General features: G+C 38.5%; 1 long non-coding RNA gene across 1 annotated transcript in view; it reads left to right on the forward strand.

The window, feature by feature from the left end:
* LOC133277213 (uncharacterized) overlaps positions 1–23419 on the forward strand; it is a 38591-nt gene extending 15172 nt beyond the window's left edge. The window contains exon 3 of the long non-coding RNA XR_009746121.1: positions 22961–23419. This is a non-coding gene — a long non-coding RNA (uncharacterized LOC133277213). The remainder of the gene's footprint in view (positions 1–22960) is intronic.
* Positions 23420–24335: the final 916 nt, after the last annotated feature.

Below are 24335 nucleotides of genomic sequence, written 5' to 3' on the forward strand. Positions count from 1 at the left end.
CTGTCAGCCCATATCAGTAAGTCAAGTGTCTTCATCACTCACAAGATGGTAGTTACGATGATCACACAGTTACAGTAGATTCTACAGTTATGATGGTACAAAATATTATTATTTGAGCATCTTCCTGAATTAATTTTGTCTGTTCTACCTTACTTACTAGAGAGAGTGGAATCCATGGATTAGTTTCTCTTATCCTTTCTGAGAATTGACGGAGTGGATAGAATAAAAATTTTGTTTAGGAAAAGAGGCAGTGTCTGTGGCTTGCAGGCCTTCATCTAATGAAAGAATAGCTGCACTGTGGTGACCAGCAGGTCTGACTGTGTCTGGGTTTCAGAGAATTGTTGATTTTCTAATAGAATATATAATCTTTCACATTATCACCTTGGCTTCACCCACTCAGATGTTTGCCAATAAATTATGGGTAGATGACTTGCTTATATTGGGATAATTTTTTAAAGGTTTGCAAATTTTGAATGTAAATATCCCTATATGTCAATCCTGCATTACACAACATACATTTTGCCACACTACTGATCTGCCCATTTGTATTCTTAATTATACATTTTCCAGGACCACATTTTTCTGTAAATTGTTCATGGCTGTGAATTACATATGCCTCATTCTGTGGAGAGAATATGCTACATTCCTTTCCAGATGCAGCATGAATTCTTTTAATTTGCAATTTCCCATCTGGTTCATTGGGAACTAAAAATTTTAAAACCAAAATCAAACATACTGTTTTAAATGTGGGTTCATAAACTCAGTAGCAATATCTTTATGCTCTTCTAATAAACAATTCCTGCCACCTCAGGAGATAATGTATTTTAAATTTTGTTATAAATATAAATATTGCATGCAAATATGTTTTAAATGTCTTAATCTTATTACTGATGACTTACAAGCTTATTATTTAAAAGAAGATGCAAAACTAAGAGGCATTATAAACGGACTTAGAATTATCACAGCTTTTATGTTTAATGGTGAGATCCTGTGCGTTACAAAGTTTCAGTCATTTGTCTAGGGAAATTATGTTCCTTTGAAGTCTGCTTTCCTGATGTCAAAGGTTGTATGTTGCTTGTTTCTTGAGGATTTCAGACACAAGCATTGCATGATTCAACTATTGTAAAGATTAGATGAAGAACTGACTATCATCCACATTGCTTCTGATGCCAGGTTTACTTCTCATAGGGCATCTTACTCAGTGTTAGCCAGACCCATTTCTTTCCACTCTAAAATAATCAAAGATTGTACCTCTCCTTTGATGAGCACAGGCAGATTATGTATTATACATTCAAGCTCATGGTTGACCTTTGGATATGCATAAATGAAAAAAAGCAGCTCTTTGAATTGCACTTTCGAGTCCCTTAGGATTTGAAATTGGGATGCCATTTAATACATGTTTATTTAGTGGCTGTGATTTGTTAGGCCCTTTCTAAACACTGAAGACAAGAGAATCCTTCTAGAGGATCTTGCAAGCTCTGAGAAGAAAAAGGAGGTAGGTAGAGGTAGAGAGACCAGGAAAAAACAACGGAGACAATCATGTATGATTGAAAAAATCACTGAATATGTGCGCATTAGCGTGTGCATAGAATCATAGAATAGTTAGGTTTGGAAAGGACCTTAAGATCACCCAGTTCCAACCCCCCTACCATGGGCAGGGACACCTGCCACTAAACCATGCCACCCAAGTCTCTGTCCAGCCTGGCCTTGAACACTGCCAGGGATGGAGCATTCACAACTTCCCTGGGCAACCCATTCCAGTGCCTCACCACCCTTACAGTAAAGAACTTCTGCCTTATATCCAATCTAAACTCCCGCTGTTTAAGTTTTAACCCATCACCCCTTGTCCTGTCACTGCAGTCCCTAATGAAGTGTCTCTCTCCAGCATCCTTGTAGGCCCCCTTCAGATCCTGGAAGGCTGCTATGAGGTCTCCATGCAGCCTTCTCTTTTCCAGGCTGAACAGCCCCAACTTTCTCAGCCTAACAATGACTTTAAGTGCTTCCTGCTATTTCTTGTGCTCTCTAGTTCTGACAGATTCCAGATATTTGCAAAGTTTTGTAGGGCTACTCCCTATATATACATGCAACCATTCTGTAAATATTTCAATAGGAAATGTCACTAATGGGTTACATGCCCTCTTTTTTCAACTGTGAAGGTGCTTGTGAGAGCTAATCTGGAAGACCCTGCAAGGCTGGATATAGCAGTGCCATGTGGCAGGTCTGCATTGACGTTTTCTTTGTGTTCTGTGATTCTGTGTTGCTGGGGCTGCAGGGCACCCAGTTCTTCCTGGCATGAGGAGAGCTGCTCAGGGCTTGGTACTACAGTAAAAATAAGTACTGTGGGGGAATTCAGGTGTCTCATCCGAGAGGCTTGGAACAGGACAGGCTGAAGTGGTTAGAAGAGGGTAACTAAAGAAAAGTGAAATACTGCTGAGTTTGTTCCCATATACAAAGGACCCATTTAGCCTGCTGTGTTATATAACATTGCTAAATAATCCTCCTTGCTGTCCCAAACAAGTGTTACTGGGGACTTGTGATCTGATCGCTGGATTTGCCCATCCTGGAAACACAGCGGGGTGGTGTCTGACCTTTATTTCCCAATGACATAGCACAAATGTTTATTTAAATGCCATTTTTATGCTGAAAATAGGACAGCTTGTTGTGGTGGAACATGTAAAGTTAGCACTGCTCACACATTGCCTTCATAATGCGGATATGTTAAGCAAACAGGGCTGGAGACACTGGTGATGGTTCACAGTCACGTAAGTGTCTGATGCACCTTTGTGAGGAAAAGTGGGTTTTGTGGGCTCTAGTTTTGGGTTTTTTTTTTAGTCTCATACAGTAACATTCTCAGTGGATCATTTTACAGAAGTGCAAAGGTTAGAAACCCAGTGAAACCATTTGACTTTTTCCAAAGGTACATTACAGAGCCTCCTAAGCTATAATAATAAGAATCTGAAAACATGGGAGGGTGACCAATTATACTTAAATCTGGTCAATGTTTTATTTTATGTGGTTGTACTCTGGCTATTTTTTGACTTGTTTGGATCATACTGGCTAAGTGTTCCTGTCCAGTAATACTCATTTTACCCCAACCAGCAATTTAAACCAAGTATATGCTGGTTTTGCTATTGAATAGAAGGACAAGCATTTCGATTATGGTTAGTTGTTTTGTGGATTTTGGTTCCCACCCATTTATTTTGGTTTGTCCTAATCTATATTTATCTGTGAATGACAAGATGAACTTGAAAAAAGAACATGTTTAAGGTTGCATACCAGCTTCCAGGATATAAATCAAACTGGGCTTTCAGCTCTTTCAAGCTTTCATGGACAGTGCTTGCTGAAGGACTGAGACATATTTTTCTGTGACTTTAGTTCATGTCAAACATTTAATTTTTAACAACAGTGGTCAGTTTCCTGTTGTGAACACATGATGCTGGCCCCAGAGACTTCAGCTTTCTTTAGGTGTTATCATAACAATTTTTCTTTTTAAAGATATACTCACAGCAAAATTAAAACTGGGTTAAAGGCTTTGAAAGTAGTTCAGATCACAGCGGTCCTAAAGCAATGGTCTCCTTGCAATGAGAGTGGAAACTGTGGACTGAGCCCTGCTCAGCTTGTTTAAAAAACGAAAAATAAGCTAACACATTACTCAGTGGCATACCACTCTGGGCAGTGGCAATACAAAGACTGACCTCTTCTACACTGTTTGAAGGACTAGATCGTCACCTGTTTGTATTAAAACTTACTGTAGAGACATAACAAGAGCTGGTGAAGAGCATGCTCTGAGATCCAGTGCCTGATGGGAAAACTGAAATGATGCAAGGATTTCATTGTGGAGTCCTCCTCCACCTTCTCCCCTTAGGAAAAGCAAAACTCTAACTCAAGCAGGAATTATTTCAGGCAGGACTTGCAGTGTCTGTTGCACAGGGAGGTCAGGCTAGTATATTACAGAGGTTCCTTCTAGCCCTATGTTTAAATATACAAAAGGGAACACAGGAATACATTAAACCTGTTTGATTGCCAGATCTCTCCATTACTTCTAAGGCCCCCTTGCAAATTCCCATTTGCCCCTGCATTTTATGACTATCTGAGAATCAATTCTAAAACTCTCTCCCCATGTTTTCCAATTAGGTTATGCAGAGCTGAGAAGGAAATGGCATTTTACTCCTTCACATACCAAAGGCCTATTTGGAATTCCCTCTCCTCTAGGGAAAAGGGCCAGGCAAGGCACCCTTCTTATTCCCCACCTCTTCCTTCATCAATGCAGCTTCAAAAATGAAGGTAAACAAAATATAAATGGGTGTTAACCATTGATTTGGGGGATTTAGTCATTAAACTCACTGTTTTGGTTTGTTTTTTTTTTCCATTTGAGTCACAAAGCCAATAATGGGCTTTACTAAGAATTTAATACAAAAATCTGTTGAAATTGATTGAAAGATGCCCAGTGGCTCTGAGATGTATCACACCTCAAATGACTGCAGAGTATTGGCAGCTTGCTTGACTTCAAAAAACAAGCAAACCCTCAAACAAACAAAAAACCCACCCTAGCTGAAAATCAGTATCAACTTCTTAACTTTTTATACTTCCAATATCATTGGATTCACTGTAATTGTTTAGGATTTGGATTTTTTTTGGAGAAAGAAATCTTATAAATGTATATAAATGGCAGTAAGTCTTACGTCCAGCTTGAGCTTTTACAAAATGTTGCTGTTTCTCCCAGTGAGTGAAGAAACTCAAGTATAATTTTGCATTATTATATTTTTGTGATTATTCCTTTACAAGCTGGAAAGACGAAGCCCATATCATATGTGCATTTATGTTATGCGTATTTCTCTAATCTTACACTCCTCGCTCATAATTCAGACTTCTCGGTTTGATTTCATGGTAATTTAGACTTCCAACTTTCTATATTTTGTCAATGTTGAAACCATTACTGTAAGTGACATGGAGCCAGATTTACCCTCTTCCAATTCCAAAGTGACTTCAGTAAATCACTGGATTTGTTTTGGTGTCTATGCAGGAAAAGCGTTTACCTTATAATATAGAGTTTTCAGTTTGAGAGCTATCATAATAGTAACTAATCTGCCTCTTCGTGAGGAGGTGGATTTATTTTGAGCGGGTGAAAGGACACCAGTACAGAGAAGAGCTTTTGGCCAGTATATAAATAGATGTAGCTTGGCAGCATAACAATACCTCTGACTTCGCTTTTGCTAAGGGACACCAATATGGGAGAGAGAAGACTGAATTTCTCCAGTACACTTATTTAGTAATCAAACATCCATATAAAGACATCTCACTTTATTTTGAAGTCACGTCTTACACTTATTTAGTAATCAAACATCCATATAAAGACATCTCACTTTATTTTGAAGTCACGTCTTTACATCTTTTTTTGGTCTCTTTAGAACAGTTTTTTCAACAGTTTTGTGCTTGTTGTCTTTTCATCTAAGGCTCACTCCAAATGCTGTGAGGTGCACTGAAGAGTTCAGCAGTTCCCTTCACCAACATTGCATTAACAGATTTCTTTCTCAAAACAATTACTTGGGAGCATGTGGCAACAGAGTCATATCTGAAACCTTTTGTCACTAAGTGGGCTTGTCAGAGACAGTCACTTCTGATCTTCACTTTAACACTGTATTTTGCATTTGAAAGTGTGAGTGTTGGTCTTTTTTTTATTTTTTTTTTCTTAATTCTAACTGTGCAGCCAAAGATTTGATTGTGGCATTTTGATGGTTTTGAAGAGTTATTTTCAGTATGGTAAATTCACAATGATAATTCCACATCCAGGCATTTAAACTGTTAGTTTGGGGGGCAGGGTTGGTTTTGGGTAAGTTTTGGTTTTTCGTTTTTGTGGGTTTTTTTGTTGTTGTTGTGTTTTATTTGCTTGTTTGTTTCTCTTTATTTTTTTTTTAATTCTTTATTTCTGTTTGAGAAAAAAGAAAATAAATAAATAAACTAAACAAAAAACAAACAAACAAACAAACAATACAAACCCAAAAACTTACAAAATTGTCCAAGACACTTTTCTGGTTAATACTAGAAATACTGAACTTTGTGAACTTTATGCTACTGCCCAACATGGGACTTATATTTTCTTGTGACTATTTGATGAAGTTAATCTTGAAAATGACACTGGTGATTTGGCATACCTCCTCTTATTCATCAGTATATGCTATTTCCCCACCACCCAGGAGATCTGTGGAAACAGGGACCCCACATTTCCCACAGATTTAATTTTCTGTGAGTGCTTGAGAAACTGTTTTGTCTTTATTTGTTCTCTGCATCTTTTCAAGGCTCTGTGAGCAGGAAACCTGCTAGCACAGGTATGGGGAACTGGGTAGTTTTAGGAACTACACAGAGGCATTTGCAGCAGATTGGTGCATGTAGTCCTTGAATTCAAGCCTCGTGGCTCAGCAACAGGACTGCTGTGGGGCAAGCAATCACAGGTAAATGGGCAAGCAGGCAAGGCAGGTAAGCTAGCGGGCAACTGAGATTTCCGTTGGAAATCTGTTGTCGGGTTGTGGTCCTTCACCATTCTTTTGAAATTAATGTCCATGCCCTCAGAATGCTTTATTAGTGATAAATTGGCATTTTTGCCCAGAAACATGTTTTGCAGGAAAATTTCTGAGCAACTATCATTATGATTTATAAAGCCCTCAAACCAGGCTACCCAGGAGAGCACCTATGCATTTATACCACAACTGATATAAATGGAAACACCTGACCTGCTCAACCTTGGTTACTGTGTCTCTCCCTTGCACCTCTGTTCACCTGTCCCAGGATGCTGACATCCATCAACCTTCTGGGCATGTTATGCATTTGAATGAGTGCTGGTGGAAGCTTGCACATTGCCTGAGAAATGCGGAATTTGAACTGTAGTGGGTTTCTGGGTGAACATCAAGCAAAATGTGGGAGAAAAAGCTAAGGGTTTGTATTTTCAGGCTACTGTGTAAGTCAAGTGGCTTTGTCTTTTCAGTGTGAATTAAGGCTGTTGCTAGAGAAGGTTTTATGTGTGTATGCATACATAATTCATAAAGACATATAAAATCCTGCTAGTGTGGTATAGAACCTTATAATGAAAATAATTTTTCTGTAGCTCCTGTAGGGGCTGAACATGAAGGATCAGCCCTAGGAAGCAGATCTGTTGAGTAAGCGTGCATCACTTTTCAATAGTCTGCTTTCATGTAACAAGGCAAAATAAACAAGAGTTACCACAAATTGGTCACTCTGTCTCTCTGTTTAATTTTGTTGAGGTAATGCACTTTCCAGCCTTGCACTTCCTTCCACTTTTGATCTTCTTTCAGTTAACGTCCAGTTTTGATATGGAAAAATGGTCCTTCTCCATAGATGGCCACCCACAACTTGCTGTGCATAGACCAGCAGAGCAGGTCATTTCACAGAGGTCGCCCATCCCTCAAGTATAGCCTCCTCTGGGGTCAGAGCAGTTACTCTCCAGTAGCTCTATGCAGAATGATTTGAACCTAGCACATGAACTAGGCTATTACGGCTATGATGCTGTACATGATTACAGTGTTGAGATAAGTATTTTTCTTTGTGGAAAAACATCACAAGCCTGTTTATGGCTGTAAGAGGTTGGCATTTGGGTTCAGAACTGCACCAAAAATTACCTCTAATTACAGAGTGCCCCCTGCTGAGATCCTGCTTATTGATAAGGCAGAGTAGAGAGTGCCATCTGCTGCTCCTTACCTATAAAATAAATTATTCTCCATTTGTGTTTGCAGCGTCTTAGTGTTGCTGTTACCAGTGTTGGAGTTGGGGGACAGTGGCTGGACTGTGTGCTTGCCAGCCTTTAATCTCTGCACTGGGATGTGGAGCTTGCATCATCACTGAAGGCAAAGGATGTGTTATTCGTTGGAGACCAAAGCACCAATGAATAACTAGTCAGCAGTGCTTTGTAGATGTGGGAAAGCTGATGCCCTGCATAAAATGGCATTATCACCATCCATTATAACATACTACAGGCAGCTGTCAGTGATGTCATTGATAGTTCTTCAATCTGGTTTCCTGTAGCTAGCAGTTGGCCTGCTGTGGGTATCAGGGAGGCTGAGTAACTCCTCAGTGTGTCCATTGGGACTAAACACTGGTGGAAAGACCAGAGATCTTGGAAGGAAGATGTGTGTAAATTCAGGGTTGAACAGAAAAGAAAACACGATCTACCATTACCAGTCCCAGAGGTTAGAGCCTCAAAAGTTACTTTAGTGGTTGCTATTCATGTATCTGCAATGCAGAACAAACTACTCTGGTATAAATTGTACACCTCAGGTTGTGTATTCCTCAGCTGTAAATAGATGTATCATGGATTCTTGGTTTTTATCAAACAGGAAAGTTTGTCTCTTTCCTAATCCTTTCCTCACCAATCTAAACACCAGCTTTGCAATCGCGTCCCTCTAGAATGGAACTGTGATGCCAACAGCTTGCAGCACCTTGTAAAATCTTTCCCAGCTTTTCCAAGCAGGGAGCTTTTATCTACTTGCCTGCCACTTGAGCAAGGACTTCAGCTACTTGAACTGGCTGCTTGTCAAATATAGCTTAAGAAAAAAGCAGGACAGAGTTCAGCTTGTGTGAGAGGTTTTCTTGGTTCTTTCACTAAAGTAAAAAAAGAATATTTTATGCTGTAATATTGAATCACTGATTTGGTGGGGTTCACATTGCACATCACATTAGGTGTCTCTCTGCATACATGTGGGATTAGAATATATTAGAAAGTGCTTTATCTCAGTTTAAGTAAGCCTAGAAATTAAATAGAGAAAAATTTTGGTTGGACATTCACAAATGTGCACTGCTAAGAGTTTTTCTTGATACACAGTTTTGAATTCTTTGTCTTATCCCTTTACTGCTCTTGATAGCCTTAGTCTTTGCTTTTAAATGGGGAACAGCAATATACTGATTTCCATGGCAAAAGCCCATTGTCACTGATATTTAAACAATGGTTTTCCTAGACCAAGGAAGAAGGAGAGTAGTGACTGTAAATTGCAATAAGTGGTTTTGCACCATAAATCAAGCAATCAATGAAATTGAATTCTTGCCTTGAAAAGCCAAAAGGTGGGCTCACTTTCCTGAAATGTATTGCTACAGACACCAGAGGTGTAAATCTTCATCATGTTACATTGCAGTGGAACCAGTGGGACATGGGATAAGAGACACCCATCACAAAAAAAGGAGCTCTGTCTTGTCCTTCATGGCCTAATAGGAGAATGTTGTCCTTGCTCAGTCCGGGAAACTGATTTATACTTGCATCCAAATCTGCTGTTCACTATTGTGTTAGTAAAACAATATAATTTTTTCTGTTATTTTAATCTCACAAATATTGGAACCCAGTTTCTCCTCTTTGAATAGAGTTTGAGGTAATTGGTTATTTTTCCATATTTTGCATGAAGTAGGTTGGTTTTGGTTTTGTGTAATACATAAGAAATCCAGAAAGGATGTATATTAGTCTAAAGCTCTAGATATCTGTATGAATGAACACAGGGAAGACTGAAGACAGCATTTAAAGAACACCCAGAAATCAGACTTTTAATTATGTCTTCACATATTCAGCAAAACCTACATTTGTGTTGTGTTGCTATATCACTGTAGAGCTGTTGATATTTAAATGTTACACTGCATACCGCTACCTCTTTGCTGTTTGTTATAATGTGAAATTGTGCTTTAAAGCTGCAGTAATACAGCAGTCCTTTCCTTTTATTTGTGTATTTAAAGTAAATTTCATTGAATGTGTATTTTACTACTTCTGCTGTACTTAACACTATGTGTAATCTAAAAGTAGAATAGTACTCTTCAGCTGATAATTCTTGAAATAAGAGTAAGATCTACCTCGTGTTCAGTCATGTGAAACAAAGACCATTTTATTTTACATGCATTAGAATGATCATAGATATTTAATTTTGATTTTTCTTCTTTCCTAAGGTATACCATGTTTTGCATGTATTCCTAAGTGCATACAGTTATAAACAACTATGATGAAGCTGAAACGCGCTGTTACAAATGCTGTGGCCTTTTTTTTTCTCATTCTGTTTTGTTACACAATGCATATGACTGGCCAGAAAATGATCCTTTGTCCTAAAACAATCAAGCTTTTGAAATTTCTATTATGATGCCAAGGTATGAATGAAAGAGCAGGTGCATGCAAGTGCATCTCAACCTCTTCTGTTGGAATTGTTCCACTTGGTATAAATAACTGAATGTTCAACTGGCGATGGCAGAGAGAGGAGGAATAGAGCCAGTGAGCAAGAATGACCATATAGCCGACTGACCAGAACAGTCATCTGGGCTACAGAGGAGCACAAGTTCAGTTCCTTCCTCTGCATCTTGCAAATATATCCATGATTCTTGCAGGAATGTCCTAATCATTAGGATACGGACTATTTTGGAACCACTTTCACTCGCTTGCATGTGTCTGATAATTGGTATAAGGGCTAACATTTCCTCAGAAGTTAGTGTCTTTTATTTAGGAAAAAGATTTTGGCCACCTCCCATAATATATAGCATTTATAACATTAGTTTGTCATGCTTTCTGATGTATATTGGCGTTAGTCAAGTCTAAGATAAATACAGTGAAATAACTTGTAGGGAACTAGAACCTGAAAATTAAATTTGCAAGAGTAGGGTATATCATCTGTTTCTTACAGCTGCTTAGTTTCTAAATTTAATATCTTAAAACTGTTGGAGTTGTTATAACTTCAGATAAAATGTCTTCCCACAGGCAAAAGATAATTTTTCATAAGCTTTTAAAAAAAACTAATAAAGTAGTAATCTACAGTATTTTATTATTTAGAACCCCAACCTTGGGGATATGATTTGCAACGATTTTTTTTTTTAGATCTAAATTGAGGGTATACTTGGGAGGCGCCTCTGTGAATGTATCTGTTACTCTTTTCTATGGTTTGTTCTTTCTACCAAATGCTGTCTCCATTCGGTCGATAGGAACACTACCACCTCTTTAAGTGGTAATGCTCCCTGCAGAGTTTTTAGCCTGCAAGAGATATGATTAGGGGGTGATAGTGTTAAGCACTCCTCCTGTATCTCCTGGCCCACTATGATAACCTTAGGGTTACAATGCGTGTCTGACAAATACAATTCCATTGTGACTAGCGCCTTATGGCAATTTAGGAGGCTTATTCATCATTTTACAACAGACTTATGTCAGGGATTTTGCTTATTTGCCCTTCACTGGTGTACAGTAGTTGTAGGTTTATCTCTAGGAGTCCAGCCCTAATAACCAGTAACAAAGTGCTTAAGCTCTAAGCTTGTGAGGAATGGACTTGCATTATACTCCAACTGCACCTTCTCTCTTCACTGATAAGACAATGTGTCTTTGAGAGAATGAAGGATTTGTACAAACTGATCCTTTACAATATAGTGTATGCGTTGGAAGAAGATACAGGGAAGTACATTGTTGTTTAACCATTGAGATCCTAGATTTTTACATAAAAAACACATCCTTGCTGTCATTAGCAATGTTTCTTTTAAAATATGAAAATGAAGAGATATCTTGCCTTGGAAATTGCACTACAAAGTTGTTTGTAATGATGATGTGGGATTTGGAAGAACTGAGTTACTTTTGATGAAATCCCCATGATTATGGTTTAAATTACACAGATTTATTCAAGGAACAACAAAAGTGTTTTTTTTTTTTTTTATTATTATTCAGATTCCTGCTGGGTTCTGGATATTAATTAGGTAGTGGCTCCAGATGAAATCCAGGAGAGAGGAAAAAAATGCTACTCACATTTTAATAACCGAGAGAATTTTAAGTGGCTAACCATATTGTTTACTATATATCAGTCTGAAGAATAAAGAATAAAAGCTCATGAATAGACAGGCACACAGCATGGAAGAATAGCACCATACACCCTAGCTACAGTGCATTGTATATTCAAGGTTTAGATCTTCCACCCAGCAGATTTAGAGCATGAGGGGGCAGCATTTGAGAAGTGTGTACTGAACAAACACAAACATGAGGATTGCCTTTTTTCAGTTTTAAGTGTGAAAACATTAGCTCTCCTTCTATGCCTTTGAAGTCTTCTCTTTCTAGCAAAGCTCTGGCAGGAGGGAGGTCTTTCAATTAGTTTCTCACCCATAATGATTTCTTTGAGAAATTTTAATCAGGTTTTCCATCGCAGAGTGCATTTGTTGCTGGTACTTGATCTCTTGGCCAGCTGAAGCTTCTGTGGTCCTTTGTCTCTTGAGCAGTTGGGCCTTTTATAAACTTTCTGGCATAGCTGTTAATCACAGAACTTTTCTACCTTTTTTTGAGGTGCAAAACTGTGCACAGAGGAAAATACCAGTGTACTGACATGAGCTAATTATCTGCAAGGTTTTCAAGATAAGAGATAGCGTGTTAGCAGTAATGCCTACAACGGTGTAATTACTTTCTGTTTCCATTATTTTGTAGTAACCATGTAATTAGCTCACTGTACCAGAAGCTGTCTGCTTTTCATGACAACCTGTACTGCTAATCACTAGAAAAGTTGTGTAAGTGATCTGTAGCCTTTATGCTCATACAGTAGCAGCAGGTAATTTGAAGGGGCAGCTATATGCTAGCCACTTCTGTAGGGGTACGGAGTGAGAAAGACTGGCAAAACTGTAGTTGCAGAAGAACTGAAACCTTTGTTATAACATCACAGAAATATTTAGTAAAGTGTTAGCCACACCATGCAATTTCCTCTGGATTATAATATACGTGTCTGTCCTTATTCTGTTGAACCTGGTCTATATTAAGGAATTTTGAATGATTTGGTAATGGTTGATTCCCTTAAACAATATAATTTATTTTGACTCTCTGATCTTCAAAAGGGATGCCTTCTTATAAAAGCAGAACTTCAGGCAGGAAAGGGCTCAGCATGGTCAGATTATTCACTATGAAAGGGGCATTCTTCTGTGGGGCATTTCTCAGGAATGGTGTCCTCTTGTGAGGAGTTTCTCTCCGTTGCGTGACTTGCCCACTGCTGCCTATGGCAGTTCCCAATGTCAGTGAAAAGAGAGGTCATGGTTGCACCAGTGGTCTCTCAGAGGTGGGGCTACTGTACCCACTAGGCACCAAGTTCAGGCTGATGCTTGGGAGAAGTTGCTGTAAGGAAGAGGAAGGGCAGACCCAAACCAGGTCCCTACAGAGCTGCCTGCTGCCTACCCAAGGTCACAGCCATTGAATCAGTTTAGGACAATGGCACTGCAGGTGATGGAGAAGAGCAAAAAACATCTGGCACTTTTATACTAAATTGTTTCTGCTCTTTCTGCTTCATAAAAGCTGTCTTTCTTGGAGGTGAGTGAAGTCTCCCACATGCACAGTACTTTAGAGTAGAAGAAAGAAGAAGTACCAGTCTTGTACACATTTAGAAGTTCAATTGGGATTTTTTTTGCTGCTCTATCCTCCGACCCCCCCTCAGCTTAAGTGCAAATTCACTAAATATGGGGGATAGAGAGCATGCTATTTATCACCATTCCCTCCTACTTAATTCTAATGCTGTTGTCAGTTAATTATAGATGCTACTTTCTCAGATAATATTGCATAATTCAATGGAAAACAAAAAATACTCTGTAAAAAGTGGTTATTAAATTCAGCTTTAGATATTTGATACCGTTTCCAAGTACCTCTTTATTTGTTTGAAAAAAGGAATCCTCTTGAAATGTGCTGTTTCTTCTTCCCTCTGTGGCCTTGGAGCTGGTCCCTCTGAGCACTGCTTGTACATTAATTATTATGGTAAGTAGGGAAGATCAGGTGATAACATCAATCCTCTTAAAGCACACTACCAAGACTTTAAGGCAGGCAGCAGTGCTACATGGTTGTAAGCTATATGCTGCCTGATTTATTTATTTTTTAATGCATCAGTAAAAACAAGGCATTCTTTAGCTCCTGTTTCATTCTTCATCCTGGTCCTGTCTTTGCAGATAGCTCCTCTTGTTGTGGTTGCTATTCCTTGTGCTCAGTGAATTGCTTTGTTGTGTGCAGGAGGCAGCAAAATCAGGACCTCAGAATAAAAACCTCTGCACTGATAGACTGGTTGTGCCAAAAGCCACCTCTGTTTAATTCCACTGAAATCAGTGAAGTTAGGCTAGGCATTATTTGGGGTCCACTCTAAACCATTGCATTGCTCACTGCTTTAAAAAAGTGTTTAGCATGTGTTTTCAGTTCCCTAGGAGCTGTGTGTGTTTGAGCAGTTCTGTGAGTGCAAGGAAAGGAGAGGCCACCAGTGTGAGCTACTCAATCTTCTTTCCTCTCAAGTACTAGCAGTAAGACACGCTGCTTTAGCAAACAGAGGGGATCCTATTACTGGCACAAAGGGGTAGCACATGAAGACTAAGTAATTTAGTCTTTATAAGGAAGATTATTAATATTCCAAACACTTTAGGGTGTCCCAAAACTTCAGCAGATCATGATATATACAAGACACATCTTTTTCACTGGCACCATTAAGAAGTTTTAACTGGATGTCACAAGATCAAGTAGTGCTGTAATAGAAAATTTATTCCCAACACTTCCTTATCATCCAGGGATTAAAACAGATTCCTCACAGCTAGAAGGTTCAGACTGTAGTTTGTTGTTGGATGAAACATCTAGGCTGTCCTAACTTGGTTACATGGACTATGATCTCTATTTTTGTTCCTTTGAAGTTCAGTTTCAATATAGTTCTAACATAGCAAAATTTTTCATTGAGTAAAAAAATTTAAAAGCCAGTTGATGTTTTTATCAAGTTTCTCTTTATATCAACACAGTGCTGGGACTCCAGGTCAGGTTCTGTTCTCAGTGCCATCTGTTGTCAGTGATCTAGTGATGTGGAATAGATAAAACCCTACAAGTTCTCCCATGCTTGGTTTGAAGGGTGTCACATACCAATGTGGCTGCTTTTCTTTGCCTTCTTACCTGCTTTCTAGATAAAATGCTATGCAAAAGCAAAACAGAGAAGGTAAACATGCTGAAACCTCCATGACGAGTCCAATCTTCTGAAGACCAGGACAATAAGCTCCAGTAATGCTGGGGGTTTTGATATTCATTAGCTGCCATTCAAACTGCCATGCAGCTGTGTTGGTATCTTATATTGTATCTCCCCATTGAATTAAAAAAAATAAAAATAATTTGGCAGAGCAGTAGAAAAATGTCAACAAAATCCATGGGGTTTAAAAGGTAAAATATTTACAAACAGTTTGTAGCTGGTGACTTGAATACTGCAAATATTTGCTCTAATTGCAAACTGGCTACCTGAATACTCAGCATAAAACCACACAGAATTACATAAAACATGGGAGAATGCAACAGTCTGATGTATTTTGTTGCATCTGTAAACTTGAAAATTTTATTTTGGATAGCAAAAGAGATGAAGCCATAAATGGCCGTCCTTTTTTTCTCATTTCAACTGATTTAGCATCAGATTCAAGAGGGCTGGGTTTGGTGGACAATGTATATAGACTGCATTGACCTCTTGTCCTGTGTTCAGCAGTAGCAGTCATTTTTCTCCTTCTTAGTAGTTAGTGCAGTGCTGTGTTTTTGATTTTAGGCCTGGGAACAGTGCCGATAACACCGATGCTTTTAATTGTTGCTAAGTCATGTTTAGTCTGACCAAGGACTTTCTGAGTCTCATGCTCTGCTGGGGAGGAGGGGAAGCTGGGAGGAAGCAGAGACAGGACACCTGACCCAAACTAGCCAAAGAGATATTCTATACCACAGCACATCATGCCCAGGATATAAAACTGGAGGCAGTTACCCAGAAGGGCTAGATCACTGTTCGGTCGGGCTGGGTATCAGTTGGCTGGTGGTGAGCAGCTGTATTTTCTTCCCTTGTTATTTCCCTTATCATTATTATTACCGGTAGCAGCAGTAGTAGCTTCGTGTTATACCTTAGTTACTGGACAGTTCTTATCTCAACCCGTGGGAGTTACATTCTTTCAATTCTCCTCCCCCTCCTTCCGGGAGTTGGGGGAGGGAGAGGTGGGAGTGAGTGAACGGCTGTGTGGTTCTGCATTGCTGACTGGACTTAAACCACAACGCCTCTGCATGCTCCAGTGCTGAGTGCATGATGGATGTGTGCTCTACCACATTTCTGCTTGTCCTAGTTACTTGTCACTCCATGAAGATATTATAGAAAATTTACGTATTTGAGGTGGGAAAGGGATTAAATGAGTTTTGAGCCATCTCTATGTAATAGTTTTGACCATCTACTGTACATTTAATCATCAAAACAAGAAAAGAGGTGTACTTCAAACAATCAAAGCTGCCACAAAAAGGGTTAGTTATCTCCAGTTTATCTTTGTATTAACTTTATAGAGCTGGAGTAATGCTAGTCTCATTTACAGTCCTGGAAGAGATAATTTGCTTTTCAGTATGATATTTTAAACCAATAGATCCTGTGGATGTTGATAGCTTAACACTTCTGCAGTACTTCATACCACACTTACGCCATTATATGGGCAGAATGACTTACCCATTTACAGGAATATTGCTACCTTATAAACTGATATAGTTCTTCATTTGCCTTACCTTGTGTAACTAAGAAAAAGGAAAGTAAGAAGGAAAAGTATTGTTTCTCACACTTGGGGAAAAATGATCAATGAATGTTATAGCTGCAAAGAACACTGTATTTTTTATTTTTTTTTTCTGAAGAGATACTTGAAAATTACAACAATAGCTGCTTTTGAAGTATCTATCTGTGGGTGTTAAAACACCTTGCTTGCATACTAGTAGATGTTCCTTCTATAGGGCACAAAGCCAATGATCAGACCTACTAACAAAGTGAGATTAATTTCAATGTCTGGTTTTGGGGAGTAGTTTAATTGCAAAGTTGACTCCTATTAAAAGAGAACAATGAGAAAACAGGTAAGTTATATCTGTGGTCTTGCTGGTCCTTCTCCTAAATCAGCAGTTATACCACTGCTGGCACATTAAGCTGACCTGCATTTTTAATTTGTGTTTTTGAAAAGAACATATTTGGTTCTGGGACACTTGTCAATGTGTGCCTAACTGTGGCTTGGCAGAGAGTGCCTAGCATGGCTGTTGTGCAAATTAATTGGCTCCATAGGACACAAAGGTGGTGGCAGCCTCTTTGGCCTCAGTGACTGTTCCCCCTCTCACAGGCCATTCAGGCACTGCCTGCCTCAATGGGAAAAGTTTGCTGCCTCTAGTAGGTGCAGAACAGCAGAGGGTAACAGAGACCAGGAACTTCCAAAGCTCAAGTTTGTCTGTAATTCCACCCAGCTTTCTGGAGCTAGTCCTGTGGCATGTCTGGAGATCAGTTCTAGAAGGCACAAACCTTCTTTGTCACTTTTCTTAGCAGCAAGTATTATATGAAAGTCTTCGTCACCACCACTTATGCCTTACAACCCTTTGTTGTCCTGGTAGAACAAGAAAATGGTACTAAATGAGGATCTATCAGACAATTAACTTTTTGGTGATGACTGAGGCCAGTCAGGGAGGGCAATGCACATATCAGGCTCAAGAGTTCTCCTAGTGAATCAATAGCACTGGCCTTGAGAAGAGTGGGATTTGATTTAGCTCTATGACAGAAGCCACCTGTAGAGTGCCAGTGTTTTTGTTGCTGACACATGAAGCACATCCTCATAAAGAGGTGGAGCGGAGGAACTGCAACATGAGGGTTTTAGTAGTTCTTAATTGACTTCCTGGTTTGGGAGCTGAAATAGATAAACTTCTGTGCTAAAGGCAAGGTGACTTAAAAGCTGTTGTCTTGATGGTTGTGGGGATGCAAGGAAAGAGCTAAGTACACAGTTATATAGCTCTGTGTCTATTACTGTTGTACTATACACCTGAAGGTATACATATGGATTAGAACAAAGGCTGTAGTGTAGACTGGAAATGACACAGAAATCTTTTGAGAAACTGTGAAATTTCACATGAGGAGCTCCCCTCTAAAAGTGAAAATGAAAACGAGAAAAAGGTTAACCCCCAACTTTTCCTAAAAGATGTGTAAAGAAGATTACACAAAGCACTTTCATCAGGAATCCTTCTAAGATGCAAATATGTTTAGAATAAGTATTAGGTAAAAGAAAAGTTTGATTAATGGAACCTGTCCTTTCTAGTTCTCTTGCAATGTGGAAGGCTCTGTGTTGTGCTGTGTGTGCGCACATTTCAGCAGTAGCATAAGCATGCTGGCAAAAGCCACTGCCAAGTCTCATTAGTTGCAACTCCCGCAGACTTATTCAGCCATAGAACTTTTATTTGTGTAGTTTTACATTAATTTGGGACTTGGGTTTCCTTGAAATTTCAAACTGCATAGAGCAAAGTGTATCCTGTTTAAAGGAAGACAAAAACAGAAGAAGGGTAGATCTTAGGGGAGAAGCAAGATGATCTGCCCCTTCAGTTCATTAGGATTACTATATGTTCTCCTTTTTGTTGACAAGTCCAAACCCCCCAATAAGTGAGAAATTTCTTACCCAGCATACTGTTTCAGCCAATGTTGTGTAATTGCCCAGTATCATAGGCATAAACAGCAGGAGGGCAAAGGAGTTCAGTCAGGACCCCCCAGTGTTTGTGTTTGGTATGAAACACTCCATACGAAAATAATGATTTTGGCTCCTTGAGCCTCGCTCCAGTAGTATTTTCAAAAACTTTGCCAGTTGCTGTTGTACTTTGTTCTTCAAGACTACACTGTAGAAAATGCAGCTTCACTAAAGAGTGGCCAAAGGTTAGACATTTGTGGGGAAATAAAGGAATTTTTTATATATCAAAGACTTGTGCAAATACATGAATTTATTTTGGATAATATTTGGTGTGTTTCCAACAGGGCTGAGCTGTCCACCACTTCTAAAATTGCCAGGATTCTGCCTGGCTTTAATTTTTGCTACCATTCTCTGAATAACCATGGCTGCTGAAGACATTTGTTGAAAGTCACTAATGATAATTTTACACATGAAAAAAGAATCCAATCAAGCACTTCTGCAGATTCTTACCATTAAGTTAATATTACGGACTTTCAATGGATGTTTTAATTAAGCTTTCCTATTAATCGGAAGATTTCTCAAATTAAGACTAGATCCTTTGTGGCCAGTATTTCCTTTTGCACTTTTAAATTAAAACTTGGAAATATTAACCAGTGACAGGCAAGTCATAAATGCAGGCAAGGAAAAGCTTTGCTTTTTATGTTGGTGTCAGCTGGAGATGAGCTATTCTGGTGGCAGGACATTTTCCAAGCACACTGGGGAGACAAAACAAAAAGTTTATATGGTAGGAAAAAAATGTATTTATTGAACCTTCCATCTGTTATATATGTATACTGTATATCAAATCAGCCATCTCCCAGGAATTTCAATATCCTGAAAGTGGACACCAAAGTGCCTTTAATTAAAATACTTCTCTGAATATATTTTGCTTACTATTCATACTTAAACTATTAAAATGTGGCAGAATGGAGCTGATGGACATCAAAATACTTCAAAAGATCCATCATTTCTCAGTCCAGTGATGTAAATTCTTATATTATTTTATGCATGAGAAAAGCAAGACAAAGTTCTTTTAAGTATGTTATCTACAGGTTTGAGAACAGATTTTGACTCAGTCCCCTGAACTAACTGCTAAAAATACATACTTCCTAAGAAAACCAAAAGCAGATACAATTCAAACATGCAGGAGAAAGAAAGGGGCGACTGAAGCTATGACATGACTTTGAACTTTCAAGTCCCTCAAATTGTGGCTCAGACTATTGTCAAACACAGCTGCACAAAGGCATGTTGAAAAGCTGTTGGGAAGGTTTGGGGTGGCAGTCTGCATTTATCAGTTCTCAGGTCTGCATTTGAGTTTTATATGTGTATATCATGCATGTTTTATATCATAGATAAATATCACAAATATCTTTTACATGTAAGGAACATATATAAATACAAAAGATTGGATATTGCTGAGGTTAGGAAATAAGAACTGTTAATCTGGGGTCAGCCCAATGGCCTCTGTAGGCAGATGTCCTGTTTTAAACAGTGGCTGCTATTCCAATGATCCAGCAAGTGTTATCCCACTTAATGGAAAAATTAAGTAATTACACAATGATGCAAAACTTTTTTCTAACCCCATGAAGATGTTTGCTGCCCTCCAGTTTAGAGCATGTGCATTGGTACCCTATGTGTCTGTTTGTCTTGTTGAAAGTTGCTTAAGTTTTGAGAACAGAAAATAACTCCAAGGATCTTGAGCTGAATTCATCCCAAATGTAACTTGATTAGGAAAAATCTTTTCAAGAGATTAATACCATCTTTATATATTCAAGAGGGGACTTGTACAGGCGTATGCCCTTCAACAGGCTTCTATGCAATTTTATCTGAAATCTTTTCAGCTTCAGTGTGGAAAACTTCACATCTTACAGAGCACCTCTGGGAGCCCCCCCTTGGGTAGACTCCTTAGCGAATGCAGGTTTTGGGTAAGAGGCAGAGGGCAAGGAATCCACAAAGTTAAATCCCTGTCTTGGCACACAGAAGAGGTCAACAGTGTCATCCTGGGTGCTCTTTGTGTGCAGAGTGTTGGGTCTTCCCCTTCAGAGGGCTTTACCACTGGTGTGTTTCCAGAAGGGAAGATATTACAGTCCTTCTGTTCAAGCTGCAGCAGGCTAGGTGTAGTTTTACTGAAGCCAGCAAACTTCGGTCTGAACCTGTACATTTTTGTCTTTTGAGGTATGGCTCGTTAAAAGAGCTGAATATTATTTTCTTTTTTCTAATGGGCTCAGTGGCTTTGTAAAGTAGGGTCATTACCACACGAGAGATCAAGCTTTTTCACCCTATTGGTCTTTTTTGATCTTGAAAAAGGTCAGAAGAATAGAAGTCTTAAGAGAAGTTCCTTAGCAGCAATTTTTGATGTTAGTATCTTCACCCTTTCTTTCCCCCATCACTGTTGTCCAGCTTAAGCATAAGGAAGAATAGCTTTAGTTAGGTTTGGGGTTTTTTATATAGTCATACTTGAGAGCAGACCTGAAAGCTACATCTTTGTTTTCTGCTGGCTATGTATTTCTTCCAAGGTCCCAGCTCAAGTGACTGATATCCTTGTGGCTGTAAAACCTTAAAGGGGACCCCTGCATACACTCAGAAACACAATTGCAAAAAGCTCATTCCTTTATACAGCGGATTACTTTTAGATTTAATTCGATGTGATCTGTACAGATTCCCTTCATCTAAGGGGAGGTCTGATTCTCTTAGCTGACTTACACAGCCACACACCAAGAGAGCCTTATTTTGTGGAAGCCAAATCTTATTAATGGCAATCTGCTGCCCATCTTTTAATTAGCCAGAGAAGCAGTGACATTTCACAACCACAGCAGTGGCAATAATGTAGCATTGTAATATAAAATAAGGTGAAGTGTCCACCAGGATTGAAAGCCTCCATTTATCCACATTAGTCTACAGACTGGATTCTCATTTTATAGGGGGAATTGATGTATCTATTTTTGTTATGTCACAAATACACAAAAAGCTAACATTTTTAACTTCTGAAAGGTCTTCAGAGTTGGCTTACTTGGAGATTTGGAAATGGTACAGTTTTCAAACGAAGTGTGAAACCTTATTCCGCAGTCTGAATTCCTTCGGTATGATGTAAATACTAACTGATCCTTTAATGAAGCCACAAACCTTAATAAGATTTATCAAAATATTTCCAATATTTAAAGTTTAAAGCTACTACCTTTTTTTGACAGAATTTTCAGGCCCTTACACTGTGGATATGCATGGCTTCATATTAACTTAATTACAAACTTTGTGGCATATTCTTTCTATCTGTGAGTTGATTTTATCAGGAAAACTTTTATTATTTAGATTGTAGCTGCTTGGTATAAGGACTTCTCTCTCTTGTGGTTTATATGGTCTTGTGTTCTATAATGATTCATAAACAATTTGTGCTGCAATAATTTTCCGCTTATTTTTCTTTGTTTTATAAAATACATTTTATGCTGCAGTTTCAGCGTATGTCTTTATGATTCAGTAAACTTAGTTCAGAAGCAATACTTACATTTCCTTCCCCATCTTAGTAAAGGACATATGAAATGCATGAGACAAAGTAAGCTCTTTCTAAAGATATGGACTGAAATTGAAGCTGCACTTAGCAATGTGAAAAGCTGAATGAAGAGTTTTGAGTTTGGGAAGTGATACAGAGGAAAAATACTGAGGACTGTCAAAGCGTATCAGAGCACCATGGAAGCAGCACTAACCAGTGCCACTGCCCTACTTTTTCAGTTTGCAAACTGAAATAACTGCTTATTTTGTGTACCGTTAATCCTAAAAGTCTTTTATTGTGAGCAGCAGAGAACAAAATTTACTTAGAAGACATTTAAGTCAGTGGCAAGTGCTCTTATTCCAAGATGGGAAACACGAACTGGAGGAGGAACACTACCCTGTTTTGCAGGTGTTTTCCATGAACCATAAATTATGAACAAACATACCATTAATGGCATTGAGAGCTCTAAGTCCACAATATATGCTCAGCTAATAGAATCTGAACTGGGGATTGGGGGTATTATGGTGATTCATATTACTGCTACCATGGTTCACCTGTGTTTACAGTACAGATAGGATAGTTACTCTTCCTGAATTTTTGACTCACCCTACAATACAACAATGAAGATAGATATTTGGTTTGGAAAACTGTAAGGGAAATTTGTGGAGTGAAGACATGCATGTCTTTAGAAGGTGTCATATGGTAAAACTTCTGATTCTTTCCTGCTTAGCATCCATTGTAAGTATTCGCAAAATAATAGGTATGGTCATGACAGTCAGATATACTGGGATACAACTCCATAATGGACGTTTTACATCATCCTTTTGAACTTTGTTTTGTACCTAATAAAAAAATAAGAGATTAGATGGCAAAGATACACATTACAAAATAATAGAAGTATCACAAGACAAAAACATGTTCTAAAAGCTGTGCATTTTGTGTTTACAATACTGGATTGACAGCTGTGGTTCTTATTGGCTGTGTGACTGCGCTTACTTGTAAGGAAATCTTATTTTGTTCCCATTACAGGAATTAAAAGGAAACTGGGGCTACTAGAAATGTTGTGTATGCATGAGCTATATAAAGGCTGGCTTGTACAGAGGAGAAAATTCTTGGAAAGGGAACTAAAGCACAGTTCTGTGGACATGACGAAGATGATTGCTGAGCTGAAGACATGCATGCTGGTATAAATCAAGGTTTTTCTGCAGTCACCAGAGTTAGTGTTGTTCCATTAAAAGTACCCCAAAACAGCAGTCCTCATCTTTAATTGAATGCTGTAGATTATGACAACTAAGTCATTGAAGCAATTGCTTTTCTAGCTTATGACCATGATCAAAATCTTTCTTTTCTCAAGTCAAATACACGCATAGGCAACTATTAATTTTGCCTGTGTCAAGCCCTCGCCAATATGATTAAAGAAACCAGGCCATAGCTTCAAACAGAGGCCAGTTAGAATAATTCCTTAAAACTACCATCATAACAGCTGTTCTTTTTTTTTTCTGTAAAGTTCAGGCCTAAACAGGCATGTTCTCATAAAACTTATCAACTATGTGTTAAGTCACAGAGAATGGTACTTTGCAGTCAAAATGGGGTATTTCCCCATGCACACACTTCTCTTCCATGTCCTACATGCTATGGTGTGGTATCGTCTTCCAGCATTACCTCTGATGGACAGGATTAGGGGAAATCCTTGTTTCTTTGGTGATTTTCAAACACTATCAGACAATGATGCCAACTAAGAGTGAATTAATGAGATATTGGAGCCTGGCAAGTAGAAAGTGGCTTTAAATAACCCTGATTAGCCTTTTCTCAGTTCCTTAGAGTGCAGGCAAGGCTTGAACAACAACAAAGACCCCACACTCACACTTTTTATTAGTTTGGTGGAAAAAGAGTGTGCTTTTCAGAGGGTGTTAATTAAAAGATTTAGGCTCCATTCACACTGCCCATATCCCTTGTTTCATCTTTCCCTCCTTTTTGTGTAGTTTGTTTGCAATGTGAGAGGTAGAACTGCTGTTATGACAGAAAATGTTGACTTTTAAAGAGTTTGCTCAGATCTTATCTGTGAGAAAAATATAAGCCCTAATTGAACATATGAGTTCCACTTTTTATGTGATGGCTTCATTAAACATGAACTTTTATTTTAAGTAATTTAAAATGTCTTTCACTCTTTCCAAAACAAGTTTTCACCTCTTTTCTGTCTTTCTCAAGGGATATGTCCCCTACATCTTTGTAGCTGCTACATTTGCCTTTTCAATGAATAAATAAAACAAAAAATCTTGAAACCCTTTAATCATAAAGTTGTGCTTCTATAAACCTTAAGCATATTAAAATCATTGCATCAGTTATATGTTCTAGTTCTACTTATATGAAATTCATACTGTGCAGACCATGGCATCAGCCAAGA

This window comes from Pezoporus flaviventris, unplaced genomic scaffold, assembly GCF_033815535.1.
Source record: "Pezoporus flaviventris isolate CSIRO_AGI_PZ_B2104156 unplaced genomic scaffold, CSIRO_AGI_Pfla_v1 ptg000054l, whole genome shotgun sequence".
Lineage (NCBI taxonomy): Eukaryota > Metazoa > Chordata > Aves > Psittaciformes > Psittacidae > Pezoporus > Pezoporus flaviventris.